Source organism: Grus americana, unplaced genomic scaffold, assembly GCF_028858705.1.
Source record: "Grus americana isolate bGruAme1 unplaced genomic scaffold, bGruAme1.mat scaffold_985, whole genome shotgun sequence".
Taxonomy (NCBI): domain Eukaryota; kingdom Metazoa; phylum Chordata; class Aves; order Gruiformes; family Gruidae; genus Grus; species Grus americana.
The window spans coordinates 23,922-49,053 of NW_026562163.1; positions in this window are offsets into that span (position 1 = coordinate 23,922).

Here is a 25,132-nt window from a genome sequence, read left to right on the forward strand (position 1 = left end):
TCTGTCAGAGTCACTTTTCACATTCTTCCTCTCAAAGGTTTAAGAAAGAAATTGTAACAGAAAGCCTGTCAACTTATTTTTAATTTGTCAGAGCCCTACATTTATTTGAAGGCAGTTTTTGTGCACACTCACACACAGGGGTATAGAAAGACTTAAACCAATACTTTCAGCATTCGCCACTGAGACAACTAGAAAAAACCCCTAGACCAAGAAATAATCTCACCTGCAAACGTACTCATAGTATTCCTACAGCTGGATGCCTATGGCTTAGACATCGTCCTACAAAATGTATAGGCATGCCTGGGAACTGCCTATAATGTTGGGTTATGCGATTAAAGGCTAATCTGCATAAACAAAAGGCAGCGGGGAAGCACGGGTGGGCAGAGGCACCCCAGTAACACAGCGCCAGGGGAACAGCCCGGCCCCGCTCCTTGTGAGGCCATCGCTCAGCCCAAGGCCCAGCTCCAGGGTGAGGGACCCCCCCAGCGGTGCAGGCAGGAGAGCCCTTGGGGTCACCTAACAGACCAAGAGAGGGCCTCTGCCTAGAATACGACTCGCTGGGGGATGCCCATCATCACAGCCTGTCCTGGCTTATTTATTTAATGGCACTTCTGCCTCCCGGGGCACAGAGGTCCGAGCAGCAGCAACGGGAGAAAGGGCTGCAGCTCCTCACAGCCTGCACCATTGCTAACAGACACCAAGTCAGCATCAGCTAGCAAGTGGCTTAACTTTTGGGAACCAGGTACCGGAAAGGTCACCAGTCTGGGCCAGCTATGGGAGACACTGGGCTGGGGGGACAGCTACTGGAGAGGCCATAGGTCTGGGCCAGGGACCCATCTGTCTCTGCACATGAGGTAACTGGGAGAGCAGGTCATTCGGGACCAGTTACTGGTTTGACTGAGCGTCTAAGGACAGTTACAGAGGGGTATACATAGTACATGCGTGTGTATATGTGCGCACGCACACGGGATCTAAATACCAGCAGCTGGAGCAGGGCTGTGCACCTCTGGGGCTTACACAGCTGGCTGCCAGCCCCTGGAGGCAGCTACAGACAAACTGGGCACCCAAACCCAAATCATACAGGGATCCGTGTTACATAGATGCATCTGTGTGTGTTTTCCCACTAATGGGTTTTCAGCCTGATCAGCCAGAGAGGGAAGAAGGATCAGGCCATTTGTACCGTCCATAAGGCTGCCAGATTCAGCCACTCCAAACATACAGCACTTTCAAATAAGGATATTTTAAGTAAGAGGCTTTATTTCTAAATACACGTTCACCTGTGAAATTAGACTCCAAAGCTGGAAGCAACTCTGGAAGATTCAGCTTGCTTAAACTCCAAGATACACAAGTTATAACTGCCACTTTGGCTATCTCTGCTTCATTGATCAAGAAGTAAATATTCCTTGGGATAAATCTTAAAGGTTTGCCACATCAGCTAAAAGATGACTGGAATAATACGCTTCACAAATCTCTGGGCCATATCCAAGACTGAAAGAAGAACAAATACTTAGAGAATGTCAGCACAGATGTTAGGAGGAAAAAAAAAAAGAACAAAACAGTATAGCGACCTGGGAGATCTTTCTATGTATACTCATGCACTTGTTTGCTTTTTAAAAACATATTTTTAATACAATGTTCACAATACAATACGTGTGATAGTCATGATCCTCAGTACTGTCTTTTTACCTTAACCGTGGCTCAAATAAGGACACGGGCAAAGCAGTACCAATGTAGAGTGCTAACTCTGACTGCCCTCCATTCATAGGAAGGCATCCCAGTTCCAGGAGACGGCAGGCACCAAGAACCATCAGGTTAACTCCAGCAAGCTGCCGGCAGAGCAAGAGTAACTAGCTCTTGTCAACCTTATCAGGCTGAAAAAACACACCCAAGGACTGAAATTCAGTAGAAGCAAATGGCTAAACTGGAAAGATAAAGCAACTGGATGGAAGAATTTTGTGAAGTATTTCAAAATTTGAAAGCATTTACTATTTTGTTACTTTTCTCATGCTATAGGAAGCGATTAGCCATTGTTTCTAAAAAGTCTTTTATAAGAGCAGTGTTTAGCTATCTGGTATCTCTGAGGAAGTCACTCTATGTTGAGGTACTATCAGAACAGATATATGTGCTTAGGCAACAAGGCTGTGAACTCAGATGCTGAGGTCCCTACACAGACAAGGCATGAAGCACTTCTCAGCCTGGAAAAGTGCCAGCTTCCACTTTGCCCAGATGAAGGGGGAACTCAGGAGCACACAGGTCTCAAGTACAGGTCACAAGACAATCTTGTTCAGCCTGAGGAATTACACCAGGTTTACAGACCTGCAGATAACGCAGCTTCCAAAGGGACATTAGCCACTCTGGATCTGCCATGGGGCTGGAAACTTGGAAGAGGATAAACCCATCAGATGCCAGTTTACCTTAGGCCTTCTGCTGTATGCTCCTTACTCTCTATGGACGAAATAAGCTAAATAACTGGAGATAAACCGCTTGCTGATATCAGAAAAAAATGCAAAAGCTGCCACCACCAAGTCCTTGCACATCAACAAGTTAGGAAAGAGGCATTAGGACTTGAACATGCAGCTAGCACCAGGATCATCTCATGCGCTTCTGCATCGTCTCTGCGGTTAGAAAGCTCCAGCAAAGTCCAGCCCTCCGAAACGTAAAGTAAGAATGACTCCATGCCTCAAAGCATGGGAAAGGTCTGCAAAACGGGGAAAAAAAAAAGAAAAAAAGAAAAGAAATAAAGAAACCAAAACAAAAAAGAACCTTACAGCCAGTTTCATAATGATGATTCTGCTTTGGTTTCAGTGAAAAGTTTACGTTTAGCTTCCTCATTCCTCATCGCCACACTGAGAACACGTGCCAGCTGCTTAACCTACCTCCCGCTGGGGGAGGGGTGAGCGAGCGGCACGTGGCGCTCAGCTGCCAACCACATCAGTCCTTTTGGCACCCAACGTGGGGCATGAGGGGTTGTGATAATGACAAGTCTGACCCAAGTGTGTTAAAACAAAATTGTTACAAGCATTTATCATGTTCTTGAAACAGTCGCTGGTCATAATGATGTCACATGGCTCTGGTTTGTACACCCGTGTTTATGTAATCCCTGTGGCGCTGTTTATCACCTCTGGGAGAGGGGTTCCTGTCCTCATGTTGTTGTACTGTGTGATAATGACTTGATATGATCGACAGTCATGCGTCTGAGCTGGTACCTGTATGTAGCATTTCTGTCATGCCCGTACCTCGGTCAACATCTTTCAGAATTGATTAAGAATTGCACCCAATCTATGGGGAAGACGGGGGGGATACCTTCTCCCACTCTTTCACCTCCCCTTTTCCCTTTTGGTTGGCTACAACAATTTTTGAGAATGTTGAATACCCTTGGAATGTTCAGGCCAGTATATTCCTATTGCTAGGTCTCCTGCATGTTTTCCAAGTCCTGTTCAGGGCTAGCAAAAATTGTTTCAAGAATACCACCCAGGGATCTTCCCCGAGGCTGAATGGTCAGGGCTGGCATGGCATGTGGGAGAGTATGGGCGGGTATCTAGAGACGCTCTCACCCCCAATGGTTTGGAGCTTCACTCCTGAACAACTGCAAGACCCTGATAAAATGGTAGAATATTTGAAAGAAAAATGCTGTGGGTATTCTAAGGAGACACAACTTACTGGGCTGTGCTGGGCCCTGGCCACAATCTATCAAACACTGCTTGATAGTAGACAGCACCATCCAGAGAGAGAGAGTGGACCCACAGGCTCTGCAGCTACCCAGGCCCCTGCAACAGGCCCTGCAGCTGCCCAAGCCCCCGCAACAGGCACTGTAGCCGAGCCAAAAGATCAACCCATACCAGTATCAGTCGCCCCTATACACAAAAAGAAATACGCAAAGAAATCGGTTCGCTTATTGAGAGATGATGATGAACCAGGACCATCACGAGAACAAGAAGAAGAGCCAGAACCAGAAGTGATCACCCGATCCCTGGCCAAGGCCAAGCAGCCAGGATCCTTGTCTAGGGAAGGGGGCATTGACAAGGCAATTGGGAAGAAGGCACAGGCCCTCAGCCTCTGGAGGCGACTCCTGTCAAGTGTGAGGGAAAGGTATCCTTTCAGCGAAGATGTCGTATGTCGGCCAGGCAAGTGGACCACCATGGAGAGAGGTATCCAATATCTGAGGGAATTAGCTGTGCGGGAGATGGTTTATTATGATCCGCACAACGCACAGTTGCCCACAGACCCCGATGAAGTCCAATGTACCCCACCCACGTGGCGAAAATTTGTGTGAAGTGCACCATCATTGTACACCAACTCACTGGCAGTCATTGACTGGAAAAGTGAAGAGGCACCCACAGTGGACGAAGTGGCTGGCCGACTCCGGAGTATGAAGAGAGCTTTTCTTCCGCCCTTGTCTCGGCTGTGGAGAAACTGTCCCAGGACGTCCAGCAACTCAAAGGGGATATATCGTACTCCCCACCTGTACAGACCCGTATTGCAGCTGTTAGGAGTAAGCGTTTTTCTGCTCTGGAGAGGGGATACGGAGCATAAACACCACAAGGTATCCTGTGGTTTTATCTGCGTGACCACGGAGAAGACATGAGGAAATGGGATGGGAAGCCTACCTCAACCCTGCGGGCACACGTACATGAGCTACAAGGCAAGACAGCTGTACAAAGGGACTCTTCCAGCAAGAATACTGCTCCAGTTTCCACCGGGCAGCCCCCCAGATCAAGTGGAAGGCCTGATCGCACTTATGATCCTCTTGAAGGGACTTCTAAGTCCTTTCTGCAAGAGATGAGTAGTGAATATGATGAGCAGGATCAGAGGGGCCCTGCCTCCAGCCAGGTGGAGGAAAGGGACAAGAGAGTGTATTGGACTGTGTGGATCCGATGGCCTGGCACATCGGACCCACAGGAGTACAAGGCCCTAGTGGACACCGGTGCACAGTGCACCCTAATGCCATCGAGCTATGAAGGGGTGGAACCGATATCTATTTCTGGTGTGACGGGGGGATCCCAACAGTTGACTCTGTTGGAAGCTGAAGTAAGTCTAACTGGGAATGAGTGGCAAAAGCACCCCATTGTGACTGGGCCAGAGGCTCCATGCATCCTGGGCATAGACTACCTCCGGAAAGGGTATTTCAAAGACCCAAAAGGCTACCGGTGGGCTTTTGGAATAGCCGCCTTGGAAGCGGAGGAAATTGAACCGTTGTCTAGTTTGCCCGGTCTCTCGGAGGACCCTTCTGTTGTAGGGTTGCTGAGGGTTGAAGAGCAACAGGTGCCGATCGCTACCACAACTGCGCACCAGCAGCAATACTGCACCAACAGAGACTCCCTGGTTCCCATCTACAAGCTAATTCGTCAACTGGAGGGTCAGGGAGTGATCAGCAGAACCCACTCACCCTTTAACAGCCCCATATGGCCAGTGCGGAAGTCCAATGGAGAGTGGAGGCTGACGGTAGACTACCGTGGCCTGAATGAAGTCACACCGCCGATGAGCGCTGCTGTGCCAGACATGCTGGAACTTCAATATGAACTGGAGTCAAAGGCAGCCAAATGGTATGCCACAATTGATATAGCTACTGCATTTTTCTCAATCCCTTTGGCAGCAGAGTGCAGGCCACAGTTTGCCTTCACTTGGAAGGGCGTCCAGTACACCTGGAATCGACTGCCCCAGGGGTGGAAACCCAGCCCCACCATTTGCCATGGACTGATCCAGAGTGCGCTGGAAAAGGGTGAAGCCCCAGAGCACCTGCAATACATTGATGACATCGTTGTATGGGGCAACTCAGCAGAGGAAGTTTCTGAGAAAGGGAAGAAAATAATCCAAATCCTGCTGCAGGCTGGCTTTGCCATAAAACAAAGTAAGGTGAAGGGGCCTGCGCAGGAAATCCAGTTTTTAGGAATAAGGTGGCATGATGGGCGGCGTCAGATCCCAATGGATATTATCAACAAAATAGCAGCCATGTCTCCACCAACCAACAAAAAGGAGACACAGGCTTTCTTAGGTGTTGTGGGTTTCTGGAGAATGCACATTCCGAATTACAGTCTGATAGTAAGCCCTCTCTACCACGTAACCCGGAAGAAGAATGATTTCAAATGGGGCCCTGAGCAACGACAAGCTTTTGAACAAATTAAACAAGAAATAGTTCATGCTGTAGCTCTTGGGCCAGTCCGGGCAGGACCAGATGTAAAAAATGTGCTGTGCACCGCAGCCGGGGAGAATGGCCCTACCTGGAGTCTCTGGCAGAAAGCAGCAGGGGAGACTCGAGGTCGACCCCTGGGGTTTTGGAGTTGGGGATACAGAGGATCCGAGGCCCGCTACACTCCAACAGAAAAGGAGATATTGGCAGCCTGTGAAGGGGTTCGAGCTGCTTCAGAGGTGATTGGCACTGAAGCACAGCTCCTCTTGGCACCCCGACTGCCAGTGCTGGGCTGGATGGTCAAAGAGAGGGCTCCTTCTACACATCATGCAACCGATGCTACGTGGAATAAGTGGGTTGCACTGATTACACAGCGGGCTCGAATAGGAAGCCCCAATCATCCCAGAATTCTGGAAGTGATCACAGACTGGCCAGAAGGGAAAGATTTTGGAACGTCGCCAGAGGAGGAGGTGACACGTGCTGAAGAAGCCCCACCGTATAATAAACTAACAGAAGATGAGAAACCATATGCCCTCTTCACTGATGGGTCCTGTCGCATTGTGGGAAAGCATCGAAGGTGGAAGGCCGCTGCATGGAGTCCTACACGGCGAGTTGCAGGAGCTGCTGAAGGAGAAGGTGAATTGAGCCAGTTTGCAGAGGTGAAAGCCATCCAGCTGGCTTTAGATATTGCTGAAAGAGAAAAGTGGCCAACACCGTACCTCTATACCAACTCATAGATGGTGGCCAATGCCCCGTGGGGGTGGTTACAGCAGTGGAAGCGGAGCAACTGGCAACGCAGAGGCAAACCCATCTGGGCTGCCCCATTGTGGCAAGATATTGCTGCCCAGCCAGAGAAGCTGGGTGCAAAAGCACGTCACATAGGTGCCCACGTACCCGAGAGTCAGGCCATTGAGGAACGTTAAAACAACAATCAGGTGGATCAGGCTGCCAAGACTGAAGTGGCTCAGGTGGATTTGGACTGGCAGCGTAAGGGTGAATTATTTATAGCTCGGTGGGCCCATGACACCTCAGGCCTTCAAGAAAGAGATGCGACATATAGATGGGCCCGTGATCAAGGGGTGGACTTGAGCATGGACGCCATCTCACAGGTCATCCATCAATGTGAAACATGCGCTGTAATCAAGCAAGCCAAGCCGGTAAAGCCTCTGTGGTATGGAGGATGATGGTTGAAATATAAATATGGGGAAGCATGGCAGATCGACTACGTCACTCTCCCACAAAGCCGCCAAGGCAAGCGTTATGTTCTTACAATGGTGGAAGCAACCACTGGATGGCTGGAAACATATCCTGTGCCCCATGCCACTGCCCGGAACACTATTCTGGGTCTTGAAAAGCAAATCCTGTGGCAACATGGCACCCCAGAGAGAATTGAGTCAGACAACGGGACTCATTTTCGGAACAACCTCATAGACACCTGGGCCAAAGAGCATGGTATTGAGTGGGTGTATCACATCCCCTACCATGCACCAGCCTCTGGGAAAACTGAAAGGTACAATGGACTGCTAAAAACTACCCTGAGAGCAATGGGTGGTGGGACCCTCAAACACTGGGACACCCATTTAGCAAAGGCCACCTGGTTAGTTAACACTAGGGGATCTGCCAATCGAGCTGGCCCTGCCCAATCAAAATTACCACGCCCAGTAGAAGGGGATAAAGTTCCTGTAGTGCGCATGAAAAATATGTTGGGTAAAACAGTTTGGGTTATCCTTGCTTTGGGCAAAGGCAAGCCCATCTGCAGGATTGCTTTTGCTCAGGGACCAGGGTGCACTTGGTGGGTGATGAGAAAGGATGGGGAAGTCCGGTGTGTACCCCAAGGGGATTTGATTTTGGGTGAAAATAGCCAATAAATTAAATTGCATGATGTTAATAGCTATATACTGTATCAATGGTGCGACCATAAGAATCACCCAAAACTAATGAAGGATGGACTTTGGAACTAGAATTGACTTCAACTGGTGCCCAGGAACTTCATCGAAAATCACATCTTTGACGTCCAGACTGCGAGCATGGACCATACCAGATACACCAGCCGGGAAAAAAAAAAAAAAACCCTCCGGATGCAGCGTGCAACAATCCAGCGGCACGCACCATTGTTCCTGCTCTGAGAGACTGTAATGGCAGATGGAGCCCAAAGCCATGGACTAAATGAACTCGATGGACACTTTAGAGCGATGGCCCATGGAGTAAGAGAATGGTGTCTGTGAAATAATCTGGGCGTGACGTAGATGGTATAGAATAAGAGGTGGATAATGTCCTGGTTCTGGTAAGGATAGAGTTAATTTCACAAGGAGCCAGGACAGGTGACCCAAGTTGGCCGGGGGCTATTCCAGACCATGTGACATCATGCTCACCATAAAAGGGGGCTAGTCAGGCAGGGGAGGGGGACGTGAGCTTCTGGAGGGTCAGTCCTTAGATCGGTAAATTGTTCTCTCTTATCACCCACTGTTAATATCTGTTATCAGTACTGTTGTTGTTTCCCTCTCCCTTGCTGTCCCAGTAAACTGCCCTTATCCCAACCCTGGAGCCTTTGCCACCGTTTTGCCGTTCCCCTCCCCATCCCGCCGGGGGAGGGGTGAGCGAGCGGGGCATGGTGCTCAGCTGCCGGCTGGGCCTAAACCACGTCAGTTATGCAAGCCAAACTCGTGTTTTTCTGCAGCTGCTGGTTTCTTGATTCTGCAGTTTGTTTTTCAAATGGTACCTAATTGCAAAACGATCGTTGACCTTCTTTTATTGTATGAGTATCGTCCCAGTCCTGAGCAGCGTAAGTTAAAAAGCTGTACTTCAAGCGGCATGGGCCCAGAGTCCCCTGCAGAATACAAGACTTAGGTCCTAATGTTTGCAATGTAAGATGCGTTTCCTTAACCTTAATTATTTTGGAGTGTTACCGAGCAGTGCTGTTAATGGCAATGTGACTCTATTTTTTTCCTGGTTTTACCCTGCCTTTTTCCTCTAGTGCTTTTTTTTGTGTCTAATTGTTACGGAGCAGTGACTTTTGCCAGAAAGTAAGTAAAAGTCAAGCATTTCTCAGTGGAAAAATGGTAGAAATCCTGTCTCTGTCATCGCAGAAAGCGACTGTATTCCAGGTGCAGGATACTTCGCCGACACTGTGTTCCAGATAAACAGAAATGCTGGCTTTAAGAAACTTGTGTCGTTCCAGATTCGTGGGTACACCGTACGACTCGTGGGACACATTCTCAGGCAGAAGAGCAACAGGTGACGTGTGCCGATAAAGCCATGGAAATTCTCACACAGCCAGTGATTGTGGATTACTATGAGCTCAAAGTAAGTCTAATTTCAATTTTGTTAATACTGAAGTAGGACGTTGCCTTGCTACGTGTGAATTAAGACGTAAGAGACAGCCGCTCCTCTGGAGAGTCAGACCACCACAGGCCTGCCAGGAAGGAGTGCTGGCCTACAGCATTAAGGCCCCTTCTAGCTGTCTCGTTCGTTCTTTTCAAGGTTGAGCAAATAATAAAAAAAAAAAAAAAAAAAAAAAGAAAGTAACAGTGAAAATGCTTTCCCTCTCTCTTCTTTGGTACTTTGGTAACTGTGTCCAGGCTCCACTCGGCCCATGGAAGGGGACGTGCGAGTGCCCCCTGCATTGCAAAATCAGCCAGGGGCTCCTGACGGCAGTTTAACTCGGCTTTAAGGGATGCTCCTGTACCCTGTTCTGCTCTGAAGGGGCAGCACCTTCCAGGGGAGGAATGGAAACCCCATCCAGGACCCTGCAACATCTGAAGCCCTGATGGCTCTTGCTCTGCAGCCTGGAGGGCTCAGCGCAGTGGACACAGGGTCCCCTGTGCTGGCAGGGCTTCGGCAGATCTGTTGGCTAGTGGGCCAGTGACTTTGGGTCATCATGGCCACTGGGGTCTGTCCTGGGCCATAAAACTCTTCTAGGGGTCACACAGTGACTTAATGAAATCCTGTAGTCACCTGGGGACAGGTTCAGGTAATGAAGAAAGAAAAAAACAGGCGAGAACAATAATCCTTTGCAATGGCTTCTCTTCCTCTTGCTTTCTCTTAGTCTGTTGGGGGTTTTGTTGCTTTGGGGGTTTTTTCCCTGTTATTGTACTGGTTCCTGGTTTTTTTCCTTCTGGTCTTCTGACTTTTCTGTAGCACTTTCTTTTCCCAGTATCTCTTTTTCTCCCCCCCTCCCCCTTTTCTGCACTTGTGGTTTTTTCTGTGCAAAGCAGGGCCCACATTTCATTTACATCTTGCCTGGCACGCCTGCTGATGTTTGTGCACAGTGCTCTAGGCTGTGGTTTGCATGTGTTGATGTGCTCCCATTTAGTCTCTCCTTTTTTTTCTTTGGAGAAAAAAAAAGATATAGCTTTCCTTAGTGGTGCCTTCATATTAAAAAAAATCCCCCACACTTTAAAGTCTTCTCTAATGCCCTTTCTCTCCCCTTGATCAGGCACTGGGCACTGCAAAGAGACACACAGGGACCACAGTCCCAGTGCCTGGCAGTGCGGCACTGCTGCCCCTTCCTGTCCCAAGTAGATCCAGCGCTGGAGGAAGAGCCCAAGATCTCAAACACATCCAGACAGGTCTGGAGGTCTGGCCTGACAACACATTCCATCCTCTCCTGCAGCATCTTCTCCCCCTGCCCAGCACCAAGGAGGTCTCGGGCTGCCGGCAGACTCAGGAAGCCTTCAGTTATGCTTCCATCATGGCTCCAGCCCTGGAAGAAATGTATTTATTTATCAATAAAAAATGAGACTGTGATCTCATGTCTGGGATGAAGCAGGTCCTGACAAGTCATGCCAAACAGTTCCTGTTACTGCAGGGACCAGAATAGCAACATGCACGCCGGGGCTCTGCTAGCGGACGGATTATCTTCAGGTAGACACTTTGGGAACGTACCCTGGGAAGAGCAGGATAATTTGGGTTTCCAAAAGGTCCTTATGTATTAAGATCCAGGGGGAGAGTGAAGAGGAAGGTGGGCAAAGTGTGCCGTGCACAGTTCTTCCAGCACCCTTGTGTTGGGTTTGCATGGGAAGGTTTTGGTAGCTGGAGGGGGGCGGGGGGGCGGTCTACAGGGGTGGCTTCTGTGAGAAGCTGCTAGAAGCTTCCCCCGTGTCTGATAGAGCCAATGCCAGCCGGCTCCAAGACAGACCCACCGCTGGCCAAGGCCAAGCCCATCAGCACCTCCGTGATAACATATTTAAAAAGGAAAAAAACAGTTAGAGAGGGAGCTTTTGCAGCCGGAAAGAGGAGTGAGAAGATGTAGAAACTCTGCAGACACCATGGTGAAGCAGGCTGTCCCCCTGCAGCCCATGGAGGAAGGATGAGGGGGTGTAGAGATTCCACCTGCAGCCCATGGAGGACCCCACACCAGAGCAGGGGGAGGCACCTGAAGGAGGCTGTGGCCCCGTGGGAAGCCCACGCTGGAGCAAGCTCCTGGCAGGACCTGTGGACCCGTGGAGAGGGGAGCCCACGCCAGAGCAGGTTTGCTGGCAGGACTTGTGACCCCATGGGGGACCCACGCTGGAGCAGTCTGCTCCTGAAGGTCTGCACCCCATGGAAGAGACTCACGTTGGAGCAGTTGGTGAAGGACTGTCTCCTGTGAGAGGGACTCCATTCTGGAGCATGGGAACGATGAGAGGAGTCCTCCCCCTGAGGAGGAAGAAGCGGCAGTAACAACGTGTGATGAACTGACCGTAACCCCCATTCCCCGTCCCCCTGTGCTGCTGAGGGGGGGCAGAGGTTGAAGCCGGGAGTGAAGTTGAGCCCGGGAAGATGGGAGGGGTGGGGGCAGGTGTTTTAAGATTTGATTTTATTTCTCATTCCTCTCCTCTGTTTCGCTTAGTAATAAGTGAGATGAATTTCCTCTCTAAGTTCAGTCTGTTTTGCTCATGACGATAATTAGTGAGTGATCTCTCCCTGTCCTTATCTCGACCCATAAGCATTTTGTTATACTTTTTCTCCCCTGTTTGGTGAACAAGGGGAGTGATAGAGCGGCTCTGGTGGGCACCTGGCCCCCAGCCAGGGTCAATCCACCACACTGTTGCACAGGAAAAGCGTGAAGTCCAAGAAAATAGTTTTCTAGCACTGAAGTCAGTGGGTTGTCACCAGTTTCCAGGCTGCGCTCTTGACTCCCGAGTTTCATGCTGAGCAGAACTGGTTAGAGTTTGTCCATGAAATAGATTCCTCGGAGCAAACGGATTGACCAAAACCATGAACAGTTTAGAGGAAAGTGAATTTGACAAGATTTGCCAGGAGAAAAGGGGGAAAAAATGGCAGATGATCAAGAGGTGACAAGGCTTTCTTATTAGCCAGAGGTGAAAGGATGATCTTATGTTCTGTGGATTACTTGTAGGTTATATTGGAAATCAGAGGAAATCTGTTTGTATCTTTAGCTCTGCTATCCCATCCCCATGAAACCCTCGGACGGTCACTTTCTCTCCTTACCTCTGGAATGGTAAATCAGGGCTGTAGACCCCCCAGCTCCAGTGGCCCTTCAGTTTGTGGCAGATCCAGAGCAGAGAAAGAAGAGGGCGAGCAGCTCACTCGCAGGAAGGGACTCCAGTGGCGGCAGGAAGACAGCCAGGCTTTGTGCATCGGGCGTTGTGCTTCAGGCTGCTTGCCCATGTGCTGTAGATTGCAAAGGACCTGCGAGAGACAGGGAATAGCCATGAGGCTGAATTTGGGGCAGGACTAGGTGCAGGAGTTACTGCCACTTCCCAGCCTTGCACCGGTACCCGGCACAAGGCTGCCTGTCCATTCAGTGACACTTGGGGCCAAGGTGGCCCTGGATGCTGAGGCAGGGGTGAGACAAGTGTCATGAGATGCTCTTGGTGGCAAAACCTGACGCAGAACTCAGAGCAGTCCTTCCCAAGCTGTCATGCCTTACAGCTTGCTGCTGCTGCTGCTGCTGCTCTAGACCTGGGAAAGGCCAAATATGCGTCCAACAGCTGGTCTGTCTCACCCCTATCATCAGTCTACCAAAAGTTACCACGTCACCTTCTGCCATGCAAAGTGGTGCTGTGGCCGCATAGCACCTTTGAAACACCTGACACCAGCCAGCCCACAATTCCTGCAGACACCTCCCAGCCAAAACCGGGCAGGGGTAGCAGTCTTCCCCCCCCCCCCCCCCCCCTCCCCGAGTGAGTTCCTTTTGTGTGAGTCACTAGCAAGCTCTTTTGCTGCTCCTTCACAACATACCTTTCTGCAAAGGTTTTTGAGGACCAGACTCCAGGCAGGCACTGCTCTCTAGAAGCACCAAATCTCTCATGGTAATTGTTTCTTCTCCAGGAGGCCACCAGACTTGAGGTCCCCCAAGATTTAGGCCTTCTTTCCCATCCCAGTGACTGTTTTGAATTAACTTCATCTATTGTTTTCGTCGGTTTGTTTGGGTTTCTTTAAGGTCCAAGTCTCCCTGTAGTGCTTCTCCCACACTGCCTCCTGCTCTCACTCATTTAGTCGTTCCCACTCTCGTTCCCACTCGCGATCGCCACCGTATCCAAGAAGAGGCGAAGGGAAGAGTCGTAACAATCGTTGCAGGTCAAGGTCAGATGGTTATCACCGTTCAAGGGCAAGGACACCCCCATACAGAAGATACCGTTCACGCTCAAGGTCTCCAGTACTTAGAGAACAGTCTTCCACTAAATGGACTATACCTCAAGGGGAAGAAGAAAGGCAGCATTTTTAGCAGATACAGAGAAATTCCACCTGAATTCATTTATGTTCTTAATTCATCTTCATATCATCTCTACCAAAAATTTCTGAACTTGTCCATGCTCTTTAATTTGGAAAAAAGCACACAGCATCCATTAGCTTGTCTCAGTGTTTAGCTATAGTCTCTAACATTTTCAGTGCAGAGCTATGCTGTAAAACAGTAAAACAGTCCAATGAAAAGGAAGCACCGACTGCAAATGTGACATTCGTGTAACTCAGCTGGGCTAATAGTGGGATGTTCAGATAAGCTTACTATGCTGACTGGCAGAGCAGATGAGAAGCTGCCTTACTGTAACTCAAGTCTTAAAGCGATTCAAAGAAAAAAAACCCACAACAATTTAAAAGATTTAAAAGACCTTACTTGCTGCCCTGATATTGCTCATTTATATCAGTTATCAGTATTTGCTTAAAGCTTGCAGCTGGAGAATGAAACGTTCTCGCTAACCCTGATTTTAAGGCTGCAGTGTAATATTATACAATTAAGGTGTTAAAAAAAGTTCATTCGGCTAATTTTCTGCACTTTCTGTTCTTTCTCCGACATATGTGCTAAGGCTGTACAGACTGATGTGCGTCTGGGAGAGCTGAGGGAGGATCAGCAGCAGGCAGTTAGCCCTAAATGCAATGGAACAATACAGTCTCTCTCACTATTGCCATGCACAAACTACTTGAAATCTCACATCTACACCCCCTCAACTCCCAAATGTCCCCTATACAATTTGTTCCTCCATTTTCCTCGGATGGGCCTGAAGGAGAGGGACAATAAAAAGTTAATTCAGTCTCAGTAACTGAGATGATTTTCTTTCACTTGAGTGTGCAAAATCATTTGGAAGGCAGTAAAAAAGTCTTCCAAATCTTTCTTCTCATGCCACAGGCTTGTTTTGCACAGAACTGCATAAGCAGCGGTGGTTCCCATGGCCCTCTCCTCCTGGAGATAACAGGAATGGAAACCAAAGCTCTCACCCTGCCTGAGCAACAGTGATATGCAAAAGAAGAGCTGTAACACGGTCCTCAAACTGCCACCTTCCTGCAGCACTGACTTGGGAGATCCTCTCAGCTTTGCATCACCCGTAAGCTACGCTGACGCTGCTACAGAGGGGCGTCCTTCCCAGCACCAAGCAGTTGCCCTTGGGAAAGACATGCTTGCTTCTTCTCTCCCTCTCCAAGCCCCCAAGCTGAATTCCCAGTGCTAGTGTCTTTTGAAAACAAATGGCAACCAAGCAGCCACCTGGAGCAAAACCAGATGGAAGAGGCTTGCTTTGAAGCCGACATCAGGAGCTTCCCTATCTCGCAGCTCAGTCCACGGGCCACGTGCTCAGCAGGGACGTACCCTCCAGATGACTGGGTTCTCTGTGGGTCACTTGGAGATTTCTCAAATCAACAAGGAATTCTTTCCTTGCCAATTGCAAATCTCTCTTACACCAAGGTATGTGTGAGCAGAACGGCAGGGACAGAACGCTTTGTCCTAAGTTTCTGAAATTCTTGCTGCACAGGGTAGAAACTCCTGATGTGGCTCAGGCCAAGCTGGGTTACGCACTGGAAACCCCAGAGCTTGGGCAGCACCGTGTCTACTAGGAAGCAGGTGAAGTTATGCAGAGGAGAACCCCACAACTATGCTGAGGTGGCTTCTTGGTACCAAGGCACTTGTGTGACTTTTTTACTCCACGGCAATGGAAACACAGCCTCTGATTTTCAAAAAGGAATGAATAAGGGAAACTAATTAGCCTAGAACAATTTTAAAACACAACATATAACTTGGCAACACTTGAGTCAGGCCCCACAATCTCAGGCTTCGCCTCTCTCATGCTCCAGTACGAAAGAAAACAATTAGTAAAAGAGTTGGAATGTAGAAACAGGATAAGAGAAGCCGTAAATTAGGGAACAGTCCTTAGGTATGAACTAGAAAAAAGACACAAAGTTTGAGGCAACCTGATAAAGGGGGCCCAATATGCCAACAAGCCTGGGACCATCTGGGCAGGACAGATAACGAGGTTGATGAGCTTGCAAAACGGAGATCATGAAGAAGAGGTCACCCAACTGTGTACGCTGAAGAAGAGGAGAAAGAGGAAGATTTGACTAGGATGACCCCTGACGACCACCTGAGAAAGAAACTGCGCAGGCCTATCAGGACATTTGCATATATTCAGGAGTTCCCGGAATAATAATGAATATGTATTACATTTATCAGAAACCTGATGAATATGTAACTCTTTTGAAATATAAATCATGTACAATTTGTGCCTCGTCGAGACGCACACTTGTGGAAATATCCCCGTGCGACTCCCAGCGCTGCAATAAAGGATACCTGCTTAACAGTCACATTGGCTATGGAGTGAATTTTTTTGATTCAGATTGGCAGCCCAGATGGGACACTCTCTGCCCAGCTGCAGGACCCATTGAGATTGGGTCTCTCTTGGGTACCCCCGGGGATTTCTCAGGAGAGACTCCTCTCCTCAGTCGGATCACTGCGGGGACAGACAAGGACCATCTATTGAAAGGCATTCTTGAAAATATTTTTTTTTTTTAAGTAACTGTTTGGAGGTACTGGTTGTTTAGGAGTTTAACAGTTACTACTCTGTTTCTGGAACTGGTTCATCTGTTAGCTCCCCGTAGGTCGTTACGTTACAACGCAGGGTGAGCATATGCGGGACTGCTAGTGTCTTATTTGCATACATTTAAAATGTAACTGTCTGGAGGTCCTGGTTGTCTAGAAGCTTAACAGCTACAGTTTCAAGATGTTTTTTTTTCTCAAATATAACTTGATGTGTTTGAATTTGTGTGAGTGTGTGAGACGTACAATCATGCACGAAGCGAGTGTGGAGTCCGGATCTGCGGTGCTGTTATCCCACGAGGGAAACAGCCGGAGAAGGACAAAGCGAATGATTAACGATACCCTTGTGGGTAATTATCTTAGATTAATAGTAGCATTGACGTGTAAGTTTGGATGTCCTTTATTGCCGTGTTAAAAGACTAACTAAAAATCTGAATGATGCAGCCCCTGAAGTAGAATTGTTGGTAAATGTGGGAGCCAGAATATTGCCTTTTACAACCTGAAAAATATTGTAAACCAATAATTATTTTTGAATGTTTATGGTATAAACAGAGATTGTGAATGCAATGTGGGACAGCCGTAGAGTGTGCTAAGTGTAAAGTGTGGACCCCTTGGGAAAAGAAGGAGCATGCTACCGAAATAGTAAAGATTGTTCGTGGTTGGCAAGATAGACATTTAAATGAATAAAATGAGAAGCGATCAGAGCAGATGAACTTTGAAGAAGAGTCCACTAGGATGCATACCGAGACACTGGCAAGAAATAGAAGGTTCACCGGGAGGTGTAACAGATAAGAGAACTCTGATAAAATATTATAATCACTGGTGACCGATGGATAAATTGGATGATCTGGAAAAATGGCCCAAGAATAAGAATTTGGAATAAAATGACAATGTTACAATTGATGTTGTTTTGTAGAAGGGAGAAGAAATGGCATGAGGTACCTTATGTTGATGTGTATTTCACCCTGCGAAATCATCCTGAGTGGCTGAAGGACTGTGGGTTTACCCTGCAAGACCCCCTGGCATCAGCATTAGAAAAGCAGGAAAAGGCAGCGGGAGGCTGTGAAGGTGTTGCTCTGCTTGTAGTATGGGGCAATGGGGTTTGAAGTGCGAGCGTGATGAGGAGGAGGATTTGGAATTACTGAGAGATGTTGGAGGTTGCATGGCTGGGTTTTGATAACAGGGAGCAAGAGAAGAAAGTTAGAGAAGAGCAAGGAGAAAACGAACGAGAGCGGAGACAGGCACGGAGAGACAGGGAAAGAGAGGGTAACCTGAGAGCTGCACTGCAGGGAGCATCAGCAAACAGCAACTTCAGGGGAGGACGGCAATACTATGGGGGGAGAGGCGAGGCCCCTCCAGCACAAAAAACCAGGGATACCTTAGGAGATCATCAGTGCGCCTATTGTAAAGAACTGGGACATTAGAAATGGGATTGTCAGAAATTTAAGGACTTTTTTAGGGGTCCTATTCCTGTCAGTGCAGAGGTTCTGGAGGAGGCACCATACGATCAAGAAGCAGCTCCCTTTCCACGTCAGTTCCCCTGAACTAAGTCCTGAAGGGGACCGGGGGAAACCTCCCCAGCAGAACCCCTGGCTACAGTAGAGCTGGGGAAACGGAAAACAGATTTTCTTGTAGATACTGGGGTGACTTATTCTGTTAAATACTTGTCAAAGAGAATTGAGCGATGATACAGTAAACATTGTGAGTGCCACAGGGAAAGCGGAACAGCGTGCCTTTTCCCATCCTTTAAATTTTAAGCTCGGAAAACAATGGGTAACTCCCCAATTTTTATATATGCCTGGATGTCCTATACCACTCTTGGGACGGCACCTGTTGAGTAAATTGGAAATGCAGATCACCTTTAAAGATGGGGAAGTTCAATTATTAATCCCTGAATCTCAAGCCATCGAGGCAAGAGTTTTTATGTTGCAGGAACAACTGAAGACTAACAAAGGAGGAGGTGAAGAATGCAGTGACACCTTTGGTATGGGCTAATGAGGTCCCGGGTAGATCCAGAAGAGCGGAACCCGTAAGAATTATCCTTAGACCTGGAACAAATCCAGCAAGACAAAAATAATACCTATTGAAAATAGAAGCCAAAAGGATTAAAAAGGTTAATACTCAACTTTAGAGAATATGGGTTGCTCGTATAATGTGAATCAGAATTTAACACCCCAATCTTACTCATTAAAAAGCCAGGGGTGAGGAATATAGTGGTGTTGGTTACAGAGCTCACTGATTTGCCTATTTTGTGACTTAGTGCACATCTCCATAACGTTAGCTCACCCACTTCCTTCCCCAGCCTCCAAGGAATTTCTTGTTATTTGTATTCGTGGGTAATTAAAACCTCTTCAAGCTCAACCCCCTGATTACGGAGAGAGGGCTGAGACCACAAGCAGAGCACAGTGGAGGATGCCACAGCCCATAGGCTGACCCCACGCCACTCTGCAGACCCCATGTTTGCAGTTAGGGCATTATTTACTCTGCTACTAGCAATGTTCTCTTAAAATATATTGAAGGAGAGATTGGGAAAATGAAGTGTATGAGATTTAGCTCGCACTAGAGGATTTCAGCATCCAAGAAAGCCAGAGTGTCCAGTCCCTCAGACTTAATAGAAACCTCCTGCTTTATTAATGTTGCCTTATTTTTTTTTTTTTTTCCCCTTGTCCACAGGTCCTGGGCAGAAAGTCAAAGCTGTATTTGAGGAGCTTTCCTGGAGGTTTTCATTAATAACAGGGCCAGCCAGGGAATCCACTGCAAATGTAAAAATAATAGATTTGAGAGCCCTAAAAGGGTGGAGATTTACTCACTGTGGAAATATTAGGGAGAAAGTAGGAGCAGGGTGTTCCCATGGCTCGGCGTTGCCTGCCTGTGAGCTTTGAAAGCTGCCCGAAGGCCAAGGAGATGCTGGGGAATGGGAGCAGGAAGGAAGGTTGCCTCTGAGCGGCACGGCAAGGCAGCTGCGGGGGCTCTGCTCAGCACTGATCTTCCACTGCTGGTGGACATGCCTAAACATAGGATCGTTTCAGGTCCTTCCCAGGCTAAAGAGAAAAAGGTTAGGTGGACAGAGAAGATCTGCTCCTTGTTCCCACCTTGGAGATGAAGGTGCAGGGTGGTGCTGATCCTCAGCAGGTCAGGAGGGACACACAGAGATGTGGGCAGGAGAGAGGGATGCTGCTTGGTGCGAGAGAAGGACAACAGCATCCAGTTCTTGTGGGGCTGCTGAGACCATGTCCCTTGCTCCCAGCTGACTCTTGCCAACAGGACTGTAACCGTGGGATAGGGGCCGTGAAACAGAAACTATAGGATCAGGTTGAGATAATTAGTTTGTAACCAAGGTAATAGGTAATGAAGCTAACTGACCATGGCAAGGTACAATGCTGCTATGTTCCATGTACAGTCCCTACCAAACTGAACAATAGGTTTGGAGATATTAATCTTATGAAGTAAGTTGCTATGGACAGGTGCATCCACAACAATGACACTGCACATGCCTGCAAGAAGAGGGTCACCCAGCGGACACGGGTGCGAGACCACTGACGACCACCAGAGACCCTTGAGGACCACCGACTCAAATCACTGAGCATGCGTGATGGGGAGGAAAATATGGAAATGGATTTTAAGAAATGATTATCATAGGACTGCCTTTTCTGAGAAAAATGATGACTATGTATGTTTTGATCCTACATACCCTGTGTGTTGGTGATCACCTGGCATGCACATTGGGTGGAGCTATCCCCTGTGCATCCAGCGCTGCAATAAAGAATGCCTGCCTTTTAACACTACATTGGTGTTACGAGGTTTATTCCCGGGTTTCAGTGACAGTTTTTGGCAACCCAGATGGGACACTGCTTTTGAACCTTGACGGATCCGTGGGATCGCAGGACCTCCAGCCGGCACTGGGGAGTTCTCGGGGAGAACCTCCGATCCCCTGACCGAGGAGCTCTGAGCAAGACCCCTGGGAGAGGTAAAGGCATTCTTATTTGATCTGAATATTTGCACGAGTTGAAGGCCTTATTCAAGGAGCCCCGTGGCTCTCACCACCGCGACGGGACAGGCCCGCACCGGGACAGGCCCGCACCAGGAGCACGAGAGGCCTGCTCGTAAGGCACGGTGAAAGCTGCTCAGAGTTGGGCTAGGGAGACGTCTCAGGGAAAAGTCTCTGCTAGGCGAAAGCCTGTGGAGCAGGGCCCACCGGGGAGGGGAAGCCTCCAAGACTGGGATTTTGGGTGGCAGGAGAAATCCCTGGGATTTCCGGTGGCAGGGGAAATCCCTGAGGGAGCTCTAACGTGGGTTGGGGTCCCTCTGACTGAGTGCTTGTGATAGTGCACAATCACAACCACTAAGTCCCTGGGAGATGGGCACTTTTCCGAGTAAGAAACCAATCCCACAAAAAACACCACTGGGATGTATTTTGGAACATTGGAAAGATCTGGGAAGAATTGATCCTTTGACTCGGAAACGATTGATTGAATATTGTAATCATTGGTGGCCACTGTATACTTTAGAGAGTGGGAAAAGTGGCCGGAAAATGGGACACTGCAAAAAACACAATTTTGCAATTGATGCTGTTTTGTAAGAGGGAAGGTAAATGGAATGGCATATGTAGATTTGTTTTTCACACTGCGAAATCATCCGGAATGGCAAAGGCAATGTGAATTGGTTTCACCTAGTTCTGCGGTAATGGCATTAAAGGGGCAGGAACCTGATAAAAATTTGGAAACGGTGGCTCAGCTTGTGATATTGGTAAACAGTGGTTTAAATGTGAATTTGAAGATGATGATGTTGAATTATTGGTTGCACCTCACAGAAGGCTAGGAAATGATCAGGGGGATCAAAATCTGGAGGTTAATAATGCTTCCGCCCCTCCTGTGGAAGGGGAGGTGGAAGGATTCAGCCCGGTTGCTGGGAGGACAAGGGGAAGAGGGGGAGGAGACAGATTCACTCCCCTCCAGGCCCCTCTTCGACAGGCGGTTGGTAATGAAGGCCCGGTAATGGTAAAAGTTCCCTTCTCAATAACTGATTTAAGAGCATGGAAAGAAACTGCGGGCACTTACCGGGATGATCCCGAAAGAGTTGCCAAAGTAGTTGAAACAATAATCAGAACCCAAAACCCCAATTGGGAGGATTTGCAAGTAATGTCGGATACTTTGTTGGAAGATATTGAAAAGAAAATGGTATTGAATATGGCCAGAAAACAAGTAGAAGGAGCTCATGCTAATGGGATTATACAAGGGACAGTGGGCCAGAATTTTCCATCTACAAATCCTGAGTGGGACCCTAATCAACTGGGACCCAGAGGGATGCTGACTAGATCTCACAAGTGGATTTTGTTTGGCATTCGACATGCAATGCCAAAAGCAATTAATCGGTCTAAACTTTATGAAGTGAGACAAGAATTAAATGAGTCCCCTTCAGCCTTTATGGAAAGACTGAAGGTGACTGCTAGAAAATACACTAATTTGGACCCAAAAAAAACCCAAACCCACAAAAACAACACCAAACAAAAAAAAAACAACCCACAAACAAAACCACAAACAAAAAACACCACGGAAGAAGCTATACAATTGGCCTCTATATTTATGGGACAATCAGCCCTAGAAAAAACTCCAGAAACTGGAAGGGGCTGAGTCCAGAGACTTAGGTGAAATGCTTGAAGTAGCCTGGACTGTGTATAACAACAGAGAAAAAGAAAAAGAAGTCAGACAAATGCGAAGGGATGGAAAATTCTGGCAATCTTGACTGAGAATAATAAACATGTAAAGCAAAACTCAGCCATAAATCAGCAGAGGGTGTTGGTGCGAGGGGGTGAAAAGAGAACTGGCCTTTCTTGAAACTGTTTTAATTTTTGTACATGCCCGAATGCCCATTGCCTTTATTGGGACGAGATCTATTAAGCAAATTAGATGCACAAATAATTTTTAAAGATGGAGAAATTAGATTACTAATACCAGAATCAAAAGCCATAGAGGCAAGAGTGTTTATGTTACAGGATTCCTCCAAGGAGGAACAGAGTCCAGAAGAAGTGGTGGACAATGCAGTAACCCCTTTGGTATGGGCAAGTGAAGTTCCAGGACGATCCAAACTGGCAGAACCGGCAAAGGTGACTTTAAAACCTGGGGCCAAGCCGGTAAGACAAAAACAGTATCCTATTAAGTGGGAGGCTCTGAAGGGATTAGAGGGATTAATTACACAATTTTTAGAATATGGGTTGTTAGTAGAATGTGAATCAGAATACAATACCCCTATATCACCAGTAAGGAAATCAGGAGGCAAGGAATATCAATTAGTTCAGGATCGAAGGGCCATAAATCAGATAGTTCAAGATATACATCCAGTAGTGGCCAATCCATACACTTTACTGACATCTTTGAAAGAGGAACATAAATGGTTTACTGTACTGGATTTAAAGGATGCCTTCTTTTGCATACCTCTAGATACAAAAAGTCAAAGCATATTTGCTTTTGAGTGGGAAAGTCCTGCTACAGGACGAAAAATGCAACTAACATGGACTGTACTTCCACAAGGATTTAAGAATAGCCCCACACTATTTGGAAATCAATTGGCAAAAGAGTTAGAAATGTGGAAGAAACAGAATCAAGGAGAAGGTACACTATTGCAGTATGTGGATGACGTCCTGATAGCAGCAGAAAGCAAAGAAACATATTTTGAAATGACCATCAGTTTATGGAATTTCCTGGGCCAAGGAGGATACAGAGTTTCCAGAAACAAGGCCCAGATAGGGAAAGAAGCAGTGATTTATTTGGGATTTGAGATATCTCAAGGACAGAAACAATTGGGAACGGAAAGAAAAGAAGCCATTTGTCAGATCCCTGAACCTAACAGTCCAAAAGAACTGAGAGCCTTTCTGGGAATGATTGGGTGGTGTCGACTCTGGATTCTAAATTATGAACTGCATGTGAAACCCCTATATGAAGCCCTGAAGGAATCCAAAGACCAATACCTGACTCGGACACCTGAATGCCAAAAATCATTTAAAGAACTCAAAAAGGCATTAATGATGGCCCCTGCATTGGGTTTACCTGATCTAACCAAACCTTTTGAGCTGTTTGTGCACGAAAGGCAGCATCTGGCCCTTGGAGTGCTGGCGCAACAGCTGGGATCCTGGAAGTGACCGGTGGGGTACTTCTCCAAACAACTTGACAACGTGAGTAAAAGATGGCCGGGATGTTTGTGTGCCGTGGCAGCAACGGTGCTGCTGATTCAGGAAGCTCGAAAATTGATTATGGGCCAAAAGATAGTGGTATATGTACCACATATGGTCATAACTTTCTTAGAACAAAAGGGGGGTCACTGGCTATCCCCTAGCAGAATGTTGAAATACCAGGTTGTTCTATTGGAACAAGATGACGTGGAATTAAAAACCACAGCAATTGTAAATCCAGCAATGTTCCTGTCAACAGAAAATCCTACCGAGAAATTGGAACATGATTGCCTGCTAACCATTGAACAAATTTATTCCAGCAGGCCGGACCTGATGGATGAACCTTTGAAGGATCCTGATCTGGAACTGTTTACGGACGGAAGCAGTTTCGTGCAAGAAGGGAGGCGAATGGCCGGGTATGCTGTTGTTACCACCGATGAGGTATTGGAGTCAGGGACACTACCTGCAAATACATCAACGCAGAAAGCAGAATTGGTGGCGTTAAAGCAGGCTTTATGGATGGCAGAAGGGAAAAGGGTAAACATACAGACGGATTCCAAATATGCATTTGGTGTGATGCATGCTCATGGAGCCATCTGGAAAGAAAGAGGACTGTTATCAGCCCAAGGATCACCGATAAGGCATAAGGAGGAAGTTCTTCAACTCCTACAAGATGTGCAGAAACCGAAGGAAGTGGCCGTAAAGCATTGCAAGGCTCATCAATTTGGTCAGACGGTAATTGATTGGCAGATAAAGCTGCAAAGGAGGCTGCAGGACAAGGTATCCTTGCACTAGTACCAGTAAAACAGATGAAAATTCCAAATTTCAAAGCAAGATACAGCAAACTAGATGAACAATTGGCAGAGCACTTAAAAGCATCTCAGAATACGGAAGGATGGTGGGTAACACCAGAAAATCAGGTAATAGTAACTCCACAAGTTATGTTAGAACTTGCAAAAGAGAAACATGAGCAGACACACTGGGGCGTAGGTGCTATGGTTACAAGTTTAAGAACATCTGCAATGTGTCTAGGATAGGAAAATATGAGTGGAAGTATTGAAAAGTTATTATTTCAAAACTTCCAAAGGGGGGAAATGTAACCGTGGGATAGGGGCCATGAAACAGAAACTATAGGATAAGGTTGAGATAATTAGTTTGTAACCAAGGTAATAGGTAATGAAGCTAACTGACCATGGCAAGGTACAATGCTGCTATGTTCCATGTACAGTCCCTACCAAACTGAACAATAGGTTTGGAGATATTAATCTTATGAAGTAAGTTGCTATGGACAGGTGCATCCACAACAATGACACTGCACATGCCTGCAAGAAGAGGGTCACCCAGCGGACACGGGTGCGAGACCACTGACGACCACCAGAGACCCTTGAGGACCACCGACTCAAATCACTGAGCATGCGTGATGGGGAGGAGAATATGGAAATGGATTCTAAGAAATTATTATCATAGGACTGACCTTTCTGAGATAAACGATGACTATGTATGTTTTGATCCTACATACCCTGTGTGTTGGTGATCACCTGGCATGCACATTGGGTGGAGCTATCCCCCGTGCATCCAGCGCTGCAATAAAGAA